This window comes from Cherax quadricarinatus, chromosome 7, assembly GCF_038502225.1.
Source record: "Cherax quadricarinatus isolate ZL_2023a chromosome 7, ASM3850222v1, whole genome shotgun sequence".
Lineage (NCBI taxonomy): Eukaryota > Metazoa > Arthropoda > Malacostraca > Decapoda > Parastacidae > Cherax > Cherax quadricarinatus.
In genome coordinates, this window is record NC_091298.1 from 22,333,679 (window position 1) to 22,356,943 (window position 23,265).

Sequence of the window (23,265 nt, forward strand, 5' to 3'; positions counted from 1 at the left end):
AATTTTCCCCATAAGAAATAATGGAAATCAAATTAATCCGTGCAAGACACCCAAAAGTATGAAAAAAAAAAAATTTACCACATGAAATGTTTATTTTAATACACACAAACTGAAAAAGGCATGCACAATTACATGACACTTACTTTTATTGAAGATCTGGTGATGATTGATGGGATGGGAGGAGGGGAGAGAGAGAGTTAGTGTTCAGAAGGGGAATCCCCTTCCATTAAGACTTGAGGTGTCGAGTCCTTTTCTGGGGTTACTTCCCTTCTTCTTTTAATGCCACTAGGACCAGCTTCAGAGTCACTGGACTTCTGTCGCACAACATATCTGTCCATAGTGGCCTGTACCTCTCGTTCCTTTATGACTTCCCTAAAGTGTTTCACAACATTGTCAGTGTAATAATCACCAGCACGGCTTGCAATAGCTGTGTGAGGGTGATTCTCATCCATAAAGGTTTGCACTTTCAGCCACATTGCACAGATTTCCTTAATCTTTGTAGTAGGCAACTTCTTCAATTTCTCTCTCCCCTCCTCTGAACCAGTTTCCTCAAGTCTGGCCTCTTGCTGTTGAAGTTGATCTATCAGCTCATCAGTGGTTAGTTCTTCATTGTCCTCCTCCACCAACTCTTCCACATCATCCCCACTAACCTCCAACCCCAAGGACTTTCCCAATGCCACAATGGATTCCTCAACTGGCATAATCCTCTCAGGGTTAGCCTCAAACCCTTCAAAATCCCTTTTGTCTACACATTCTGGCCACAGTTTCTTCCAAGCAGAGTTCAAGGTCTTCTTAGTCACTCCCTCCCAAGCCTTACCTATAAGGTTTACACAATTGAGGATATTAAAGTGCTCTCTCCAAAACTCTCTTAGAGTCAGTTGAGTTTCTGAGGTCACTACAAAGCACCTTTCAAACAGAGCTTTTGTGTACAGTTTTTTGAAGTTTGCAATAACCTGCTGGTCCATGGGCTGCAGGAGAGGAGTGGTATTAGGAGGCAAAAACTTCACCTTAATGAATTTCATGTCCCCATAAAGTCGCTCTGCCACGTCTGTAGGATGACCAGGGGCATTGTCTAACACCAGGAGGCACTTAAGTTCTAATTTCTTTTCAGTTAGGTAATCTTTCACATTGGGGGCAAATGCATAGTGTAACCAGTCATAGAAAAAGTCCCTAGTGACCCATGCCTTACTGTTTTCCCTCCACAGCACACACAAATTCTCCTTGAGGACATTCTTTTGCCTGAACGGTCTGGGAGTTTCAGAGTGATACACCAATAAAGGCTTCACTTTGCAATCACCACTAGCATTGGAACACATCAACAAAGTAAGCCTGTCTTTCATAGGCTTATGTCCTGGGAGTGCCTTTTCCTCCTGAGTAATGTAGGTCCTGCTTGGCATTTTCTTCCAAAACAGGCCTGTTTCATCACAATTAAACACTTATTCAGGTTTCAGTCCTTCACTGTCTATGTACTCCTTGAATTCCTGCACATATTTTTCAGCTGCTTTGTGGGCCGAACTGGCAGCCTCACCATGCCTTATCACACTATGTATGCCACTATGCTTCTTAAATCTCTCAAACCAACCTTTGCTGGCCTTAAATTCACTCACATCATCACTAGTTGCAGGCATTTTTTTAATTAAATCCTCATGCAACTTCCTAGCCTTTTCGCTTATGATCGCTTGAGAGACGCTATCTCCTGCTAGCTGTTTTTCATTTATCCACACCAATAAGAGTCTCTCAACATCTTCCATCACTTGCGATCTCTGTTTCGAAAACACAGTTAAACCTTTGGCAAGAACAGCTTCCTTGATTGCCTTTCTGTTGCCCACAATAGTAGCGATGGTTGATTTGGGTTTCTTGTACAACCTGGCCAGGTCGGCGACACGCACTCCACTTTCATACTTATCAATGATCTCTTTCTTCATCTCTATAGTAATTCTCACCCTTATTGCTGTAGGGTTGGCACTAGAAACTTTCTTGGGGCCCATGGTCACTTATTTTGCAGATAATATCACCAAAAACACTGTAATAATACGAAATGTTCCGATTGTATGCTTGGATGTTACCGCGGAGGCTGGCTGGTAAACAATGCCACCGGCGGCACATGTGAGGCTGGCTAAGGGCGCACATTGGACGCATCTCGGACGAAGAGCGGTGAGCGGGTTTTTGAGCGGTATGCGAGGCAAAATTTTTGCGATAAAAGCGAGCGGTATGCGGATTGAACGTTATGTGATGCGTACGGTATGCGGGGGTCCACTGTATATATATATATATATATATACAGTGGACCCCCGCATAACGGACGCCTTGCATAGCGGACAATCCGCATAGCGGACGCTTTGATCGCTAAAATTTTGCCCCGCATAGTGGACAAAAACCCGCTCAGCGGCCTTCGTCCGAGACGCGTCCAATGTGCGCTTGAGCCACGCTCACATGTTCCGCGGGTGGCATTGTTTACCAGCCAGCCTCCGCGGTAACATCCAAGCATACAATCGGAACATTTTGTATTATTACAGTGTTTTTGGTGATTTTTTTCTGGAAAATAAGTGACCATGGGCCCCAAGAAAGCTTCTAGTGCCAACCCTACAGCAATAAGGGTGAGAATTACTATAGAGATGAAGAAAAAGATCATTGATAAGTATGAAAGTGGAGTGCGTGTCTCCGAGCTGGCCAGGTTGTATAATAAACCCCAATCAACCATCGCTACTATTGGTGGTACAGCTGCTGCTGCTGCTGTATCACCGTCAGCTGCTGCTGCTGTACCACCGTCAGCTGCTCCTGCTGCTGTAGTACCGTCTGCTGCTGCTGTAGCATCATCTGCTGCTGCTGTAGCATCGTCTGCTGCTGCTGTAGCATCGTCTGTTGCTGCTGTAGCATCGTCTGTTGCTGCTGTACCACCGTCAGCTGCTGCTGCTGCTGTAGCATCGTCTGCTGCTGCTGCTGCTGCTGTAGCATCGTCTGCTGCTGCTGTAGCATCGTCTGTTGCTGCTGTAGCATCGTCTGCTGCTGCTGCTGCTGTAGCATCGTCTGCTGCTGCTGTAACATCGTCAGCTGCTGCTGCTGCTGCTGTAGCACCGTTGTTGGTGTGGCTTATTGAGAATACCAAGAAACAATTAAACCCAGAGGATTTGCCACCCAGGATAGCCCAAAAAAGTCAGTGTCATCGAAGACTGTCTAACTTATTTCCATTGGGGTCCTTAATCTTGTCTCCCAGGATGCAACCCACACCAGTCGACTAACACCCAGGTGAACAGGGAAAATGCCTGAAACTAGTGCTCATATTGGTGAATTTAGAGCCAGCAAAGGTTGGTTTGAGAGATTTAAGAATCGTAGTGACATACACAGTGTGATAAGGCCTGTTCTGGAAGAAAATACCAAACAGGACCTACAGTACTCAGGAGGAAAAGGCACTCCCAGGACACAGTGTCTCATCAGTCATTGCTGCATCTTCAATAAAGGTAAGTGTCATTTATTCTTCATTTAGTAGAGTAGTACATGCACAATATATATTCTGCATGTACTACTCTACTATTGTGCATGTATCCTCCTCTTTGTGTGTAGGAAAATGTATATTTCATGTGGTAAAATTTTTTTTTTCAAACTTTTGGGTGTCTTGCACGGATTAATTTGATTTCCATTATTTCTTATGGGGAAAATTCATTCACATAGCGAACATTTCGCATAACAGCCAGCCCTCTTGCACGGATTAAGGTCGCTATGCGGGGGTCCACTGTATATATATATATATATATATATATATATATATATATATATATATATATATATATATATATATATATATATATATACAGTGGACCCCCCCATGGCGACCTTAATCCGTGCAAGAGGGCTGGCTGTTATGCGAAATGTTCGGTATGCGAATGAATTTTCCCCATAAGAAATAATGGAAATCAAATTAATCCGTGCAAGACACCCAAAAGTATGAAAAAAAAAATTTTGCCACATGAAATATACATTTTCCTACACACAAAGAGAAGGATACATGCACAATAGTAGAGTAGTACATGCACAATATATATTGTGCATGTACTACTCTACTAAATGAAGAATAAATGACACTTACCTTTATTGAAGATGCAGCAATGACTGATGAGACACTGTGTCCTGGGAGTGCCTTTTCCTCCTGAGTACTGTAGGTCCTGTTTGGTATTTTCTTCCAGAACAGGCCTTATCACACTGTGTATGCCACTACGATTCTTAAATCTCTCAAACCAACCTTTGCTGGCTTTAAATTCACCAATATGAGCACTAGTTCCAGGCATTTTCCCCTGTTCACCTGGGTGTTAGTCGACTGGTGTGGGTTGCATCCTGGGAGACAAGATTAAGGACCCCAATGGAAATAAGTTAGACAGTCTTCGGTGACGCACTGACTTTTTTGGGTTATCCTGGGTGGCAAATCCTCTGGGGTTAATTGTTTCTTGGTATTCTCAATAAGCCACACCAACAACGGTGGTACAATAGCAGCAGCAGCTGACGGTGGTACAGCAGCAACAGACGATGCTACAGCAGCAGCAGACGATGCTACAGCAGCAGCAGACGATGCTACAGCAGCAACTGACGATGTTACAGCAGCAGCAGACGATGCTACAGCAGCAGCAGCAGCAGACGATGCTACAGCAGCAGCAGCAGCTGACGGTGGTACAGCAGCAACAGACGATGCTACAGCAGCAACAGACGATGCTACAGCAGCAGCAGACGATGCTACAGCAGCAACTGATGATGTTACAGCAGCAGCAGACGATGCTACAGCAGCAGCAGCAGCAGACAATGCTACAGCAGCAGCAGCAGCAGCTGACGGTGGTACAGCAGCAACAGACGATGCTACAGCAGCAACAGACGATGCTACAGCAGCAGCAGACGATGCTACAGCAGCAGCAGACGATGCTACAGCAGCAGCAGACGATGCTACAGCAGCAGCAGACGATGCTACAGCAGCAGCAGACGATGCTACAGCAGCAGCAGCAGCTGACGGTGGTACAGCAGCAGCAGCTGACAGTGCAGCAGCAGCTGACAGTGCAGCAGCAGCTGACGGTGGTACAGCAGCAGCAGCAGCAGCTGTACCACCAATAGTAGCGATGGTTGATTGGGGTTTATTATACAACCTGGCCAGCTCGGAGACACGCACTCCACTTTCATACTTATCAATGATCTTTTTCTTCATCTCCATAGTAATTCTCACCCTTATTGCTGTAGGGTTGGCACTAGAAGCTTTCTTGGGGCCCATGGTCACTTATTTTCCAGAAAAAATCACCAAAAACACTGTAATAATACGAAATGTTCCGATTGTATGCTTGGATGTTACCGCGGAGGCTGGCTGGTAAACAATGCCACCGGCGGAACATGTGAGCGTGGCTCAGGCTGCACATTGGACGCGTCTCGGACGAAGGGCGGTGAGCGGGTTTTTGGGCGGTATGCGAGGCAAAATTTTTGCGATCAAAGCGTCCGGTATGCGGATTGTACGGTATGCGATGCGTCCGGTATGCGGGGGTCCACTGTATGTATATATATATATATATATATATACATATATATATATATACATATATATATACATACATATATATATATATATATACATATATATATATATATATACAGTGGACCCCCGCATAACGATGGCATCGCATAGCGATTTTTCCGCATAACGATTACTTTTATCGCAAAATTTTTGCCCCGCATACCGATTAAAAACCCGCATACCGATTTTCGTCCGAGACGCGTCCAATGTGCCCTCAGCCAGCCTCACATGTGCCGCTCCGTCCCATTGTTTACCAGCCAGCCTCCGCGGTAACATCCAAGCATACACTCGGAATATTTCGTATTATTACAGTATTTTCGGTGCTGTTTCTGGAAAATAAGTGACCATGGGCCCCAAGAAAGCTTCTATTGCCAACCCTACACCTCAAAGGGTAAGAATTACTATAGAGATGAAGAAAGAGATAATTGATAAGTATGAAAGTGGAGTGCGTATAGCCGACCTAGTCAAGCTGTACAAGAAACCCCAATCAACCATCGCTACTATTGTGGGCACCAGAAAGACAATCAAGGAAGCTGTTCTTGCCAAAGGTTCAACTGTGTTTTCGAAACAAAGATCGCAATTGATGGAAGATGTTGAGAGACTCTTATTGGTGTGGATAAATGAAAAACAGATAGCAGGAGATAGCGTCTCTCAAGCGATCATATGTGAAAAGGCTAGGAAGTTGCATGACGATTTAATTAAAAAAATGCCTGCAACTAGTGATGATGTGAGTGAATTTAAGGCCAGCAAAGGTTGGTTTGAGAGATTTAAGAAGCGTAGTGGCATCCATAGTGTGATAAGGCATGGTGAGGCTGCCAGTTCGGACCACAAAGCGGCTGAAAAATATGTGCAGGAATTCAAGGAGTACATAGAAACTGAAGGACTGAAACCTGAACAAGTGTTTAATTGTGATGAAACAGGCCTGTTCTGGAAGAAAATGCCAAGCAGGACCTACATTACTCAGGAGGAAAAGGCACTCCCAGGACATAAGCCTATGAAAGACAGGCTTACTTTGTTGATGTGTGCCAATGCTACTGGTGATTGCAAAGTGAAGCCTTTATTAGTGTATCACTCTGAAACTCCCAGAGCGTTCAGGCAAAAGAATGTCCTCAAGGATAATTTGTGTGTGCTGTGGAGGGCAAACAGTAAGGCATGGGTCACTAGGGAATTTTTCTATAACTGGTTACACCATGCATTTGCCCCCAATGTGAAAAATTACCTAACTGAAAAGAAATTAGAACTTAAGTGCCTCCTGGTGTTAGACAATGCCCCTGGTCATCCTACAGACGTGTCAGAGCGACTTTATGGGGACATGAGCTTCATTAAGGTGAAGTTTTTGCCTCCTAATACCACTCCTCTCCTGCAGCCCATGGACCAGCAGGTTATTTCCAACTTCAAGAAACTGTACACAAAAGCTCTGTTTGAAAGGTGCTTTGTAATGACCTCAGAAACTCAACTGACTCTAAGAGAGTTTTGGAGAGATCACTTTATTATCCTCAATTGTGTAAACCTTATAGGTAAGGCTTGGGAGGAAGTGACAAAGAGGACCTTGAACTCTGCTTGGAAGAAACTGTGGCCAGAATGTGTAGACAAAAGGGATTTTGAAGGGTTTGAGGCTAACCCTGAGAATCCTGTGCCAGTTGAGGAATCCATTGTGGCATTGGGAAAGTCCTTGGGGTTGGAGGTTAGTGGGGAGGATGTGGAAGAGTTGGTGGAGGAGGACAATGAAGAACTAACCACTGATGAGCTGCTAGATCAACTTCAACAGCAAGAGGCCACACCTGAGGAAATTGCTTCGGAGGAGGGGAGAGAGAAATTGAAGAAGTTGCCTACTTCAAAGATTAAGGAAATCTGTGCAAAGTGGCTTGAAGTGCAAACCTTCATGGATGAAAATCACCCTCACACAGCTATTGCAAGCCGTGCTGGTGATTATTACACTGACAATGTTGTGAAACACTTTAGGCAAGTCATAAAGGAACGAGAGGTACAGGCCACTATGGACAGATATCTTGTGCGAAAGAAGTCCAGTGACTCTGAAGCTGGCCCTAGTGGCATTAAAAGAAGAAGGGAAGTAACCCCAGAAAAGGACTTACTACCTCAAGTCCTAATGGAAGGGGATTCCCCTTCTAAACACTAACACACTCTCTCCCCTCCTCCCATCCCATCAATCATCACCAGATCTTCAATAAAAGTAAGTGTCATTTAATTGTGCATGCCTTTTTCAGTTTGTGTGTATTAAAATTAACATTTCATGTGGTAAAAAAAATTTTTTTTCATACTTTTGGGCGTCTTGCACGGATTAATTTTATTTCCATTATTTCTTATGGGGAAAATTGATTCGCATAACGATTATTTCGCATAACGATGAGCCCTCTTGCACGGATTAAAATCGTTAACCGGGGGTCCACTGTATACACACACAGTGGACCCCCGCATAACGATCACCTCCGAATGCGACCAATTATGTAAGTGTATTTATGTAAGTGCGTTTGTACGTGTATGTTTGGGGGTCTGAAATGGACTAATCTACTTCACAATATTCCTTATGGGAACAAATTCGGTCAGTACTGGCACCTGAACATACTTCTGGAGTGAAAAAATGTCGCTAACCGGGGGTCCACTATATATATATATATATATATATATATATATATATATATATATATATATATATATATATATATATATATATACAGTGGACCCCCGCATAACGATCACCTCCGAATGCGACCAATTATGTAAGTGTATTTATGTAAGTGCGTTTGTACGTGTATGTTTGGGGGTCTGAAATGGACTAATCTACTTCACAATATTCCTTATGGGAACAAATTCGGTCAGTACTGGCACCTGAACATACTTCTGGAGTGAAAAAATATCGTTAACCGGGGGTCCACTGTATATATATATATATATATATATATATATATATATATATAAAGAATATATATATATATATATATATATATATATATATATATATATATATATATATATATATATATATATATATATATATATATAATATATATATATATATACATATATATAAAGAAGAATATATATATATATATAAAAAGAATAAGAAGAAGAAAATTGTCAAAGTGGGAAGTCTGAATGTGCGTGGATGTTGTGCAAATGATAAGAAAGAGATGATTGTGGATGTTATGAATGAGAAGAAACTGGATGTCCTGGCTTTAAGTGAAACAAAGCTGAAGGGGGTGGGAGAGTTTCAATGGAGAGGAATAAATGGGATTAGGTCAGGGGTTTCAAATAGAGTTAGAGCTAAAGAAGGAGTAGCAATAATGTTGAAGGATAAGCTATGGCAGGAAAAGAGGGACTACAAATGTATAAATTCAAGGATTGTGTGGAGTAAAATAAAGATTGGATGTGAAAAGTGGGTTATAGTAAGTGTGTATGCACCTGGAGAAGAGAGAAGTGTAGAGGAGAGAAAGAGATTCTGGGAAATGTTGAGTGAATGCGTGGGGAGTTTTGAATCAAGTGTGAGAGTAATGGTGGTTGGGGATTTCAATGCTAAAGTGGGTAAAAATGTTATGGAGGGAGTTGTAGGTAAATTTGGGGTGCCAGGGGTAAATGTAAATGGGGAGCCTTTAATTGAGCTATGTGTAGAAAGAAATTTGGTAATAAGTAATACATATTTTATGAAAACGAGGATAAATAAATATACAAGGTATGATGTAGCACGTAATGAAAGTAGTTTGTTAGATTATGTATTGGTGGATGAAAGGTTGATGGGTAGGCTCTAGGATGTACATGTTTATAGAGGGGCAACTGATATATCGGATCATTATTTAGTTGTAGCTACAGTTAGAGTAAGAGGTAGATGGGAAAAGAGGAAGGTGGCAACAACAAGTAAGAGGGAGGTGAAAGTGTATAATCTAAGGGAGGAGGAAGTTCGGGCGAGATATAAGCGACTATTGGCAGAAAGGTGGGCTAGTGCAAAGATGAGTAGTGGGGGGGGTTGAAGAGGGGTGGAATAGTTTTAAAAAAGCAGTATTAGAATGTGGGGCAGAAGTTTGTGGTCATAGGAGGGTGGGGGCAGGAGGAAAGAGGAGTGATTGGTGGAATGAAGAAGTAAAGGGTGTGATAAAAGAGAAAAAGGTAGCTTACGAGAGGTTTTTACAAAGCAGAAGTGTTATAAGAAGAGCAGAGTATATGGAGAGTAAAAGAAAGGTGAAGAGAGTGGTGAGAGAGTGCAAAAGGAGAGCAGATGAAAGAGTGGGAGAGGCACTGTCAAGAAATTTTAATGAAAATAAGAAAAAATTTTGGAGTGAGTTAAACAAGTTAAGAAAGCCTAGGGAAAGTATGGATTTGTCAGTTAAAAACAGAGTAGGGGAGTTAGTAGATGGGGAGAGGGAGGTATTAGGTAGATGGCGAGAATATTTTGAGGAACTTTTAAATGTTGAAGAAAGGGAGGTGGAAATTTCATGCACTGGCCAGTGAGGTATACCATCTTTTAGGAGTGAAGAAGAGCAGAATGTAAGTGTGGTGGAGGTACGTGAGGCATTACGTAGAATGAAAGGGGGTAAAGCAGCTGGAACTGATGGGATCATGACAGAAATGTTAAAAGCAGGGGGGGATATAGTGTTGGAGTGATTGGTACTTTTGTTTAATAAATGTATGAAAGAGGGGAAGGTACCTAGGGATTGGCGGAGAGTGTTCGTTAGTTCTGCACACGTTGTTGAATCATGCTTTGTTATGTTGTTTTTCTTTTTTGGGGGTTACACTGACAATAAATAAATGAAAGTAAAACTTATTTCCATTAAGGCTATTTAGCACTTCCAGGGCATCTGATTTAAAAACAAAAGCAAAGAGATTATTTGACACCTCAGCTTAGCCTAGTGTTCAGCAACATTGATGATAACTATTTAAGAAATTAAATGTGTATAAACAAACTAAGCTTCATATAAATGAAAACTATGGTATGTAATACAAAAAAAATCCTTTAGGCTATACAGAAGATGTATACTCTGCTGAGGGTTGTATTTCTCTGAGAGTATGATATACAGTGGACCCCCGCTTAACGATCACCTCCCAATGCGACCAATTATGTAAGTGTATTTATGTAAGTGCGTTTGTACGTGTATGTTTGGGGGTCTGAAATAAACTAATCTACTTCACAATATTCCTTATGGGAACAAATTCGGTCAGTTCTGGCACCTGAACATACTTCTGGAATGAAAAAATATCGTTAACCGGGGGTCCACTGTATATACAGGGTGCCCACAAAAACACTCCCTGATTTCAAACAGGTATAACATGTAACATTGTAGCTTCAGATGCAGCATTTCATTCAGTTTCAAGTGGTACAGGGTAGCATTAAAGGCACTCAATGTGCACCCCTCTGGTTGCTCGGCAAACATCGATGCGATAGTTAAGTTCAGTCCAGATGCTCTGCAGCATGTCTGGTGTTATCATGCAAACTGCTTAATTGATCGAAATTTCCAACTCCTCCAGTGTTGTAGGTAGTGGTGGTATGTAAACTGTGCTATTCATGTACCCACAAAGAAAGAAGTCACAAACAGTTATGACGTTGACCTCTAGTAGAAGGTCATACAATCACCTGAGTCAGTAGTAGATGTGGTTCATACAATCAACTGAGTCACTAGTAGATGTGGGTCATACAATCAACTAAGTCACTAGTAGATGGGGGTCGTACCATCAACTGAGTCACTAGTAGATGGGGGTCATACAATCTACTGAGTCACTAGTAGATGGGGTCATACAATTAACTGAGTCACTAGTAGATAGGGGTCATACAATCAACTGAGTCACTAGTAGATAGGGGTCATACATTCAACTGAGTCACTAGTAAATGGGGGGTCATACAATCAACTGAGTCACTAGTGGATAGGGTCATACAATCAACTCAGTCACTAGTAGATGGGGGTTATACCATTAACTGAGTCACTAGTAGATGAGGTCATACAATCAACTGAGTCACTAGTAGATCAGGGTCATACAATCAACTGAGTCACTAGTAGATGGGGGTCATACAATCAACTGAGTCACTAGTAGATGGGGGTCACACAATCAACTGAGTCACTAGTAGATGGGGGTCATACAATCAACTGAGTCACTAGTAGATGGGGATCATACAATCAACTGAGTCACTAGTAGATGGGGATCATACAGTCAACTGAGTCACTAGTAGATGGGGGTCATACAATCAACTGAGTCACTAGTAGATGGGAGTCATACAATCAACTGAGTCACTAGTAGATGGGGGTCATACAATCAACTGAGTCACTAGTAGATGGGGGTCATACAATCAACTGAGTCACTAGTAGATGGGGTCATACAATCAACTGAGTCACTAGTAGATGAGGTCATACAATCAACTGAGTCATTAGTAGATGGGTCATACAATCAACTGGTACATTATAAATATAAATATAATTGTCTTCCATAAATAAACATCTCAAAATTCCATAAAATAAATGAACATAAATAATGTTATTTAACTCATAAAAAAAAGTAATATCTGTCCGTTTTAAGTTCCACTAAATTATACTTTTTTTTTTTTGCGGTTCATGTGCACTAATAAATGCGGTAAAGAGACTCACATGGTGGAATACAACATACGGGTTAGTAACTCAGACACAACGTATAAATCAAGGCGCCACGTAGGCTCTGCAGACACTGCCTCTCGAATCCACATTCTGATGAGTGGGTTAAGATCACAGACATTAGCATCTATCGCCTGCAGGAGGCGTCCAACGCTGAAGAAGTCGGCTGCTGGGGTAATGGGTTCGTTGAGCAATACTTCGGGGGCCACATGCCAGCACTCGTTCTGGGATTCGAAGTTGTATCTGTGACTTTCTGGGACGGCTAACCCGAAGTCAATCAGCTTAGCCTGGATGCCCCTTCGAGTCCTTTGTACGCAGATGTTATTGGTCTTGACATCTACGTGAACCCATCCCCGGGCGTGCATCCTATCCAGGGTTTCGCACACCTGGGTTACAATTCGGAGATTTTCTCTGGGTGAGAGGTCTTCACTCTTCAAGAGTGATTCCCAGGACTCTCCAGCATACTCTGTTACGATGGTCAGCCTCTCAGGACATACAGCGATCATTTTCTGTATGCCTGGAATATCCTTCAGTGCTTCCATAGCCTCAGCCTCCTGTAGTAGGCTCTCCACGCCGCTCTGGGTATCATCGAAGAGTTTTGTTACCCAGGTATTGGATGCTACTCCGGCCGAGAAGCACACACCGTATGTGCCGGAGCCTAGCCTCTTGCATGTGTTATCGTTGAACACGAAATCGTGCACAGCTGCATCCCAAATGTGAGTGCCAAAGCGCAGACAGAAATACCGGACGGCTTGAACATTTTCTGTCTTAATCATCATGTTTGCTCACACCAGAAATAGTATTATATAAAAATATAAAGTGTCAGGGACACCTAGGGATAACCCTGAAAGAACTTGGTCAAATAGAATCTTAAGAGGGATCAGTACCTCTCGAGGCTAGTCTTAGCTCTAGGATGACTCACTAACTGTAACTCTTACTTACTTGGCCAGTACATTAAACTAGGTTTTCTTTTCACCTTTTAACTCTTTTGGTAGAAGCACCTTTATAATAAAATAGTATAATATGATAAAATATAGTTACCTTCGAATTCTCTGGGTAGCAGCGCCTTTATAATCAGACAATATAATATAATATAATACAATATAATTTATATTGTTGGAGTGTGAGCAGGGTAATATTTAGTGAAGGGATTCAGGGAAGCCGGTTATTTTTATATAGCCGGACTTGAGTCCTGGAAATGGGAAGTACAATGCCTGCACTCTAAAGGAGGGGTTTGGGATATTAACAGTTTGGAGGGATATATTGTGTGTCTTTATTGGTATATGCTTCTAAACTGTTGTGTTCTGAGCACCTCTGCAAAAACAGTGATTATGTGTGAGTGAGGTGAAAGTGTTGAATGATGATGAAAGTACGTACGTATTTTCTTTTTGGGGATTTTCTTTCTTTTTTGGTCATCCTGCCTCGGTGGGAGACAGCCGACTTGTTAAAAAAAAAAAAGTAATCAACTCTACAGCTTATTTATCATCACAATTCATCTAATATGACATAAACAATATTAATAACATAGAAACATGATATATAATCTAGAATTAATAAAATATGCCATAATATGGTGAGTGATGGTGATGACGGCAGCATCCGCCATTTACTCTTCCTCTCTAGTATTTTCCCAGTCCATAACCCCCACACCTAGCTTGTGTTTATCTTTGATTAGTGGTAAGGTTGTCACATATGTAAGCACAAGTGTGGTCAAGACAGATGTATATATAAGTGAAGACATAGTGGTGGCAGCCACGGTGGTGGTGGTGGTGGTGGTGGTGGTGGTGGTGGTGGTGGTGGTGGTGGTGGTGGCAGCAAGGTGCCTCACTCTCTGCTGCTGCTTTCTTCATTTCTCTAGCTTTTTCATAGTTTCTAATCACTTCTTGGTGATCGTACGTGAATACATACTGTCTCTTCGGGTGAGGCATTGTGTAAGAAATTTGTACAATATGAGACAAAATTACAGTCTCAAGGGTCTGCTGCGATCACTCAGTGTGGTGAACCTCTTCCTCCTTTTGACCCATGGTCGATACTGAGTTGTGGTCTAGCAGTTGTACCTACAGCCACCCACAGGGTTACCAATTTGTATTTTGAAGCATTTGGCACCAAAATATGAAAAAAATTATAAAAAATGTCTAAAAATGACATATTATTAATAGCATTACTATTATATTGTATTATTATTACATGTATTATTATTATTATTATTATTATTATTATTATTATTATTATTATTATTATTATTATTATTATTATTATTATTATTAGTTATAATTATTATGAATTTTTTTTTTTTTTTTAACAAGTCGGCCATCTCCCACCGAGGCAGAGTGACCCAAAAAAGAAAGAAAATCCCCAAAAGAAAATACGTACTTTCATCATCATTCAACACTTTCACCTCACTCACACATAATCACTGTTTTTGCAGAGGTGCTCAGAACACAACAGTTTAGAAGCATATACCTAGAAAGATACACAACATATCCCTCCAAACTGCCAATATCCCGAACCCCTCCTTTAGAGTGGAGGTATTGTACTTCCCATTTCCAGGACTCAAGTACGGTTATATAAAAATAACCGGTTTCCCTGAATTTTTATTGAAAATAGTGATTGGACTAAGCATGCTAATAACAATTTTGTAATTAACTTATCAGATGAAGTGTTAGATAAAAATACAATGGCTGCTCTAGGTTTTGGTCTAAGTTTTGCAACTTCAAAAAAACTTAATAATGTCACTAGTGGATGGGGTCTTACAATCAACTGAATCACTAGTAGATGGGGTCATACAATCAACTGAGTCACTAGTAGATGGGGGTCATACAATCAACTGAGTCACTAGTAGATGGGGTCATACAATCAACTGGTGCATTATAAATATAAATATAATTGTCTTCCATAAAAAAACATCTCAAAATTCCTTAAAATAATGGAACATAAATAATGTTATTAAACTCATAAAAAAAAGTAATATCTGTCCGTTTTAAGTTCCACTAAATTATACTTTTTTTTTTTTTTGCGGTTCAAGTGCACTAATAAATGCGGTAAAGAGACTCACATGGTGGAATACAACATACGGGTTAGTAACTCAGACACAACGTATAAATCAAGGCGCCACGTAGGCTCTGCAGACACTGCCTCTCGAATCCACATTCTGATGAGTGGGTTAAGATCACAGACATTAGCATCTATCGCCTGCAGGAGGCGTCCAACGCTGAAGAAGTCGGCTGCCGGGGTGATGGGTTCGTTGAGCAATACTTCGGGGGCCACATGCCAGCACTCGTTCTGGGATTCGAAGTTGTATCTGTGACTTTCTGGGACGGCTAACCCGAAGTCAATCAGCTTAGCCTGGATGCCCCTTCGAGTCCTTTGTACGCAGATGTTATTGGTCTTGACATCTACGTGAACCCATCCCCGGGCGTGCATCCTATCCAGGGTTTCGCACACCTGGGTTACAATTCGGAGATTTTCCCTGGGCGAGAGGTCTTCACTCTTCAAGAGTGATTCCCAGGACTCTCCAGCATACTCTGTTACGATGGTCAGCCTCTCAGGACATACAGCGATCATTTTCTGTATGCCTGGAATATCCTTCAGTGCTTCCATAGCCTCAGCCTCCTGTAGTAGGCTCTCCACGCCGCTCTGGGTATCATCGAAGAGTTTTGTTACCCAGGTATTGGATGCTACTCCGGCCGAGAAGCACACACCGTATGTGCCGGAGCCTAGCCTCTTGCACGTGTTATCGTTGAACACGAAATCGTGCACAGCTGCATCCCAAATGTGAGTGCCGAAGCGCAGACAGAAATACCGGACGGCTTGAACATTTTCTGTCTTAATCATCATGTTTGCTCACACCAGAAATAGTATTATATAAAAATATAAAGTGTCAGGGACACCTAGGGATAACCCTGAAAGAACTTGGTCAAATAGAATCTTAAGAGGGATCAGTACCTCTCGAGGCTAGTCTTAGCTCTAGGATGACTCACCAACTGTAACTCTTACTTACTTGGCCAGTACATTAAACTAGGTTTTCTTTTCACCTTTTAACTCTTTTGGTAGAAGCACCTTTATAATAAAATAGTATAATATGATAAAATATAGTTACCTTCGAATTCTCTGGGTAGCAGCGCCTTTATAATCAGACAATATAATATAATATAATACAATATAATTTATATTGTTGGAGTGTGAGCAGGGTAATATTTAGTGAAGGGATTCAGGGAAGCCGGTTATTTTTATATAGCCGGACTTGAGTCCTGGAAATGGGAAGTACAATGCCTGCACTCTAAAGGAGGGGTTTGGGATATTAACAGTTTGGAGGGATATATTGTGTGTCTTTATTGGTATATGCTTCTAAACTGTTGTGTTCTGAGCACCTCTGCAAAAACAGTGATTATGTGTGAGTGAGGTGAAAGTGTTGAATGATGATGAAAGTACGTACGTATTTTCTTTTTGGGGATTTTCTTTCTTTTTTGGTCATCCTGCCTCGGTGGGAGACAGCCGACTTGTTAAAAAAAAAAGTAATCAACTCTACAGCTTATTTATCATCACAATTCATCTAATATGACATAAACAATATTAATAACATAGAAACATGATATATAATCTAGAATTAATAAAATATGCCATAATATGGTGAGTGATGGTGATGACGGCAGCATCCGCCATTTACTCTTCCTCTCTAGTATCTTCCCAGTCCATAACCCCCACACCTAGCTTGTGTTTATCTTTGATTAGTGGTGAGGTTGTCACATATGTAAGCACAGGTGTGGTCAAGACAGATGTATATATAAGTGAAGACATAGTGGTGGCAGCCACGGTGGTGGTGGTGGGGGTCACAGTGGTGGTGGTGGCGGCAAGGTGCCTCACTCTCTGCTGCTGCTTTCTTCATTTCTCTAGCTTTTTCATAGTTTCTAATCACTTCTTGCTGATCATACGTGAATACATACTGTCTCTTCGGGTGAGGCATTGTGTAAGAAATTTGTACAATATAAGACAAAATTACGGTCTCAAGGGTCTGCTGCGATCACTCAGAGCGGTGAACCTCTTCCTCCTTTTGACCCATGGTCGATACTGAGTTGTGGTCTAGCAGTTGTACCTACAGCCACCCACAGGGTTACCAATTTGTATTTTGAAGCATTTGACACCAAAATATGAAAAAAATTATAAAAAATTTCTAAACATGACATATTATTAATAGCATTACTATTATATTGTATTATTATTATATGTATTATTATTATTATTATTAGTTATGATTCTTATTATAATTATTATTATTTTTTTTAACAAGTCAGCCGTCTCCCACCGAGGCAGGGTGACCCAAGAAAGAAAGAAAATCCCCAAAAAGAAAATACGTACTTTCATCATCATTCAACACTTTCGCCTCACTCACACATAATCACTGTTTTTGCAGAGGTGCTCAGAACACAACAGTTTAGAAGCATATACCTAGAAAGATACACAACATATCCCTCCAAACTGCCAATATCCCGAACCCCTCCTATCGAATACGCTCATGCACACCTGCTGGAAGTCCAAGCCCCTCGCCCACAAAACCTCCCTTACCCCTTCCTTCCAACCTTTTCGAGGATGACCCATACCCTGCCTTGCTTTCCCTACAGATTTGTACGCTCTCCATGTCATTCTACTTTGATCCATTCTCTCTAAATGACCAAACCACCTCAACAACCCCTCTTCAGCCCTCTGACTAATACTTTTATTAACTCCACACCTTCTCCTAATTTCCACACTTCGAATTTTCTGCATAATATTTACACCACACATTGCCCTTTGACAGGACATCTCCACTGCCCCCATCCGCCTCCTCGCTGCTGCATTAACAACCCAAGCTTCACACCCGTATAAGAGTGTTGGTACTACTATACTTTCATACATTCCCTTCTTTGCCTCCATAGATAGCATTTTTTGTCTCCAGATATACCTCAAAGCACCACTCACCTTTTTTCCCTCATCAATTCTATGATTAACCTCATCCTTCATAAATCCATCCGCCGACAGGTCAACTCCCAAGTATCTGAAAACATTCACTTCTGCCATACTCCTCCTCCCCAATTTGATATCCAATTTTTCTTTATCTAAATCATTTGATACCCTCATCACCTTACTCTTTTCTATGTTCACTTACAACTTTCTACCTTTACACACACTCCCAAACTCATCCACTAACCTTTGCAATTTTTCTTTAGAATCTCCCATAAGCACAGTTTCATCAGCAAGAAGCAACTGTGTCACTTCCCATTTTGTATTTAATTCCCCATAATTTAATCCCACCCCTCTCCTGAACACCCTAGCATTTACTTCTTTTACAACTCCATCTATAAATATATTAAACAACCATGGTGACATTATACATCCCTGTCTAAGACCTACTTTTACTGGGAAGTAGTCTCCCTCTTTTCTACACACCCTAACCTGAGCTTCACTATCCTCATAAAAACACTCTACAGCATTTAGTAACTTACTACCTATTCCATATACTACTTGCAACATCTGCCACATTGCTCCCCTATCCACTCTATCATATGCCTTTTCTACTTTGCAATAAAAACTTCCCTTCCTTTATCTAAATACTGTTCACATATATGCTTCAATGTAAACCCTTGATCTACACATCCCCTACCCTCTCTGAAACCTCCTTGCTCATCCGCAACCCTACATTCTGTCTTACCTCTAATTCTTTCATTTATAACCCTACCATACACTTTTTTTGGTATACTCAGTAAACTTATTCCTCTATAATTTTTACAATCTCTTTTGTCCCCCTTTCCTTTATATAAAAGGATTATACATGCTCTTTGCCAATCCCTAGGTTCTTCCCCTCTTACATACATTTATTAAACAAAAATACCAACCACTCCAACACTATATCCTCCCCTGCTTTTAACATTTCTGTCATGATCCCATCAGTTCCAGCTGCTTTACCCCCTTTCATTCTACGTAATGCATCACGCACCTCCCCCACACTCACATCCTGTTCTTCTTCACTTCTAAAAGATGGTAGACCTCCTTGGCCAGTGCATGAAATTACCACTTCCCTTTCTTCGTCGACATTTAAAAGTTCCTCAAAATATTCTCGCCATCTACCCAAAACCTCCATCTCCCCATCTACTAACTCACCTACTCTGTTTTTAACTGACAAATCCATTCGTTCCCTAGGCTTTCTTAAGATAAGATAAGATTTCGTTCGGATTTTTAACCCCGGAGGGTTAGCCACCCAGGATAACCCAAGAAAGTCAGTGCGTCATCGAGGACTGTCTAACTTATTTCCATTGGGGTCCTTAATCTTGTCCCCCAGGATGCGACCCACACCAGTCGACTAACACCCAGGTACCTATTTGCTGCTAGGTGAACAGGACAACAGGTCTATGGAAATGTGTCGAATGTTTCCACCCGCCGGGAATCGAACCCGGGCCCTCCGTGTGTGAAGCGGGAGCTTTAGCCACCAGGCCACCGGGCCACTCCAAAAATTTTTCTTATTTTCATTAAAATTTCTTGACAGTGCCTCTCCCACTCTATCATCTGCTCTCCTTTTGCACACTCTCACCACTCTCTTCACCTTTCTTTTACTCTCCATATACTCTACTCTGCTTATAACATTTCTGCTTTGTAAAAACCTCTCATAAGCTAACTTTTTCTTTTTTATCACACCCTTTACTTCTTCATTCCACCAATCACTCCTCTTTCCTCCTGCACCCACCCTCCAATAACCACCCACCCTCCTATAACTTCTGCCCCACATTCCAATATTGCATTTTTAAAACTATTCCAACCCTATTCACCCCCCCCCCCCCCCACTACTCATACTTGCACCAGCCCACCTTTCTGCCAATAGTTGCTTATATCTCACCCGAACTTCCTCCTCCCTTAGTTTATACACTTTCACCTCCCTCTTGCTTGTTGTTGCCATTTTCCTCTTTTTCCATCTACCTCTTACTTAAACTGTAGCTACAACTAGATAATGATTCGATATATCAGTTGCCCCTCTATAAACGTGTACATCCTGGATACAGTGGTCCCCCGCTTTTCGTAGTTCCCGGCAATCGTAAAATTCGCCAATCATAGGGGTACTGTATTTTCGTATAAACATGGACTCGCTTTTCTTAGGTTGACTCGCGAGTCGTAGTTCTTCCGGGACGCGTACCCACGGCGTGAGCCAGGGCGGCAGCCAGTCTGGCATTGTTTACCAGTGAACGAAGGTCCCCTCACGTGCTCCAGCGAAATATTTCATAATATTCCATTTATTTTAGTGCTTGCAAGTACTAAATAAGCTACCATGGCTCCAAAGAAAGCTCCTAGTCCTGGAGAAAATTGTGGCCAGATTGTGTCGACAAGATGGATTTTGAAGAATTTGGGACTGACCCTAATGAGCCTATGTCTGTTGTAAAATCAATTGTGGCACTGGGGAGTTCCATGGGGTTGGATGTGAGTTTGGAGGATGTGGAAGAATTGGTGGAAGACCACAATGAAGAGCTCACCACTGAGGAGCTGCAAGAGCTTCAGCAGGAAGAGCAACACATCGCAGCTCAGAATCTTGCTGCAGAGGAGGAGAAAGAGAGATGGAAGAAGGTGCCTTCTTAAAAAATTAAAGAGATTTTTACTATGTGGGGTAAGATGGAAAGCTTTATGGAGAAACATCACCCTAACAAGGTTGTTGCAAGCCAGGTTGGCAACATGTACAGTGACAAAGTCTTGGGCCATTTTAGGGAAGTGTTAAAGAGATGCCAGAAACAGAGCTCTCTTCACAGTTATTTTGTGAGACAGGACTCCAGTGACTCTCAAGGTGGTCCTAGTTGCATTAAGAAACAGAGAAGAGAAGCAACCCCAGAAAAGCAAATGGTACCTGAGGTGTTGATGGAAGGGGATTCCCCTTCCAAACTATAAACAATCCACTCTCTCTCCTCCTCCAGTCTCCCATACACTAAGAAGAATCTCCAATAAAGGTAAATGTTATGCTGTTAATGTTTCATTCATCATTTCCCATTGTATTGTTTATGTACTACATGCATATTTCATGTTAAATTTTTTTTTGTTTTAATACTTCTGGGTTTCAGGAACTGATTAATTGTATTTACATTATTTCTTATGGGGAAAATTGATTCGTAAATCGTAAATTTCGTTTATAGTAACGGCTCCAGGAACGGATTAATTACGAACAACGAGGGACCACTGTACATGTATTAGCATTATTTTGTCATGCCTCCTGAGAGGCTAGAATGGATTAATTGCATTTCAATTAATTTAAATGAGGAAAATTGACTCGGCATACGCACAAGGTCACAGAATTTTGCAAGCCGAGGCTCCACTGTAATAATACATTTTGTTTCAGTGTAATACTCAAAACATACAAATAAGTCACATTGTTTGACTTTACCTAGTTATCCTGGTGTGCTTTGTGGCTGAATTCCACTGTTAATATCATGAAACTAATAAATTTTGAGTGAATAAATCATTTTTGTGCAACTTCCACACACTGTTTACTGGTTGGGTAGCTGGTGATGAAACAACAGCTTCGGGTCCTTTGTTCACTTTTGTTAGTTAGGCTGGACAATCATGACTTCTATAAGTAACCATGATGCACTATGTGGACCCTCCTGACCTTAGATTTTTTTCAAATGTATGAATGGATTGAAGTCCTGAAGAGTTGTCCTAAAGTTAAAAATTTTGGCAGGTGGCAGATTCGAAGGTATGAAAAATTGTGCGTATTAGTATGTTGGACACAGTTTAAGGGTTAAATAAGTTATTTCTTACTGCAGTTCATTTTTTCATTTCTGTTTTGAAATTGCTTTTATAAAATACTATAAGTGCATGAATTTAATTTTTTTTTTTTTGTGAATGTAGTAATATTTGTGTTTTGCCTTTTTCAGGGGCACTGAACACTATACTGTATCTCCAAGTTATCTTGGTTTGATAGTCATGCCATACATTTGTTTATTTTATTTGATGTCAGTTCACATATCTGCAATTCAAACTATAGCAGGAATGTGGCATTAGTTGAATGATGTATTACCCCCTCTCGTACATTTTAATTGTGTTCTGTTTTCCATATCTATTATCTAAATGCTGAAGTGTATGAGAGCAGACTTTTATTATACTTATATTATCTACTGTATAATATACAGTGAACTCCCGACTTAAGATGGCCTCAACCTACGATAAAACCGACTTAGGATGCTTGTCAGCATAAAAATTTGACCCCGACCTACGTTGAAAATCTTGGCTTACATCATTTGTCCCGAACGCAGCCGTCTGGTCTGTCTGGCCTGAGCGCCTCATCTGAGCTGGCGTGACATTGTTTACAAGCCAGGGTGGACGGTTGCATGCATACATTTGATAAATTTTGTATTATTCCAGTGTTTTTAGTGCTTGTAGCTGCTAAATAAGCCACCATGGGCCCAAAGAAAACTTCAAGTGCCAATCCTGCAGTAAAAAGGATGAGAAATGCTATCGAAATACTATCGTACCACGGTCAGTTGCTGCTGTACCACGGTCAGCTGCTGCTGTACCACCTGCAGCTTATGCTGTAGCACCATCAGCTGCTGCTGTACCACTGTCAGCCACTGCTGTAGCACTGTCAGCTGCTGCTTCTGCTGTACGATGGTCAGCTGCTGCTGCACCATGGTCAGCTGCTGCTGCTGCTGTACCACAGTCAGCTGCTGCTGCTGCACCACAGTCAGCTGTACTACTCGAAGATGTGGAGAGACTTGTTGGTGTGGCTTATCGAAAATACCGAGAAACAATTAACTCCAGAGGGTTAGCCACCCAGGATAACCCAAGAAAGTCAGTGTGTCATTGAGGACTATCTAACTTATTTCCATTGGGGTCCTTAATCTTGTCCCCCAGGATGCGACACACACCAGTCGACTAATGCCCAGGTGAACAGGAAAAAATGCCTGGAACTAGTGCTCATATTGGTGAATTTAAGGCCAGCAAAGGTTGGTTTGAGAGATTTGAGAATCATAGTGGCATACACAGTGTGATAAGGCCTGTTCTGGAAGAAAATGCCAAACAAGACCAACATTACTCAGGAGGAAAATGCACTCCCAGGACACAAACAGTGGCTCATCACTCATCACTACATCTTCAATAAAGGTAAGTGTCATTTATTCTTCATTTAGTACACAT

The 23,265-nt window shown here is 41.5% G+C and overlaps 1 protein-coding gene across 1 annotated transcript in view; it reads left to right on the top strand.

Moving 5' to 3' along the window:
* The window catches only part of oxt (Xylosyltransferase oxt), a 184,932-nt gene that overhangs the window by 49,360 nt on the left and 112,307 nt on the right, over positions 1 to 23,265 (top strand). The window lies entirely within an intron of this gene.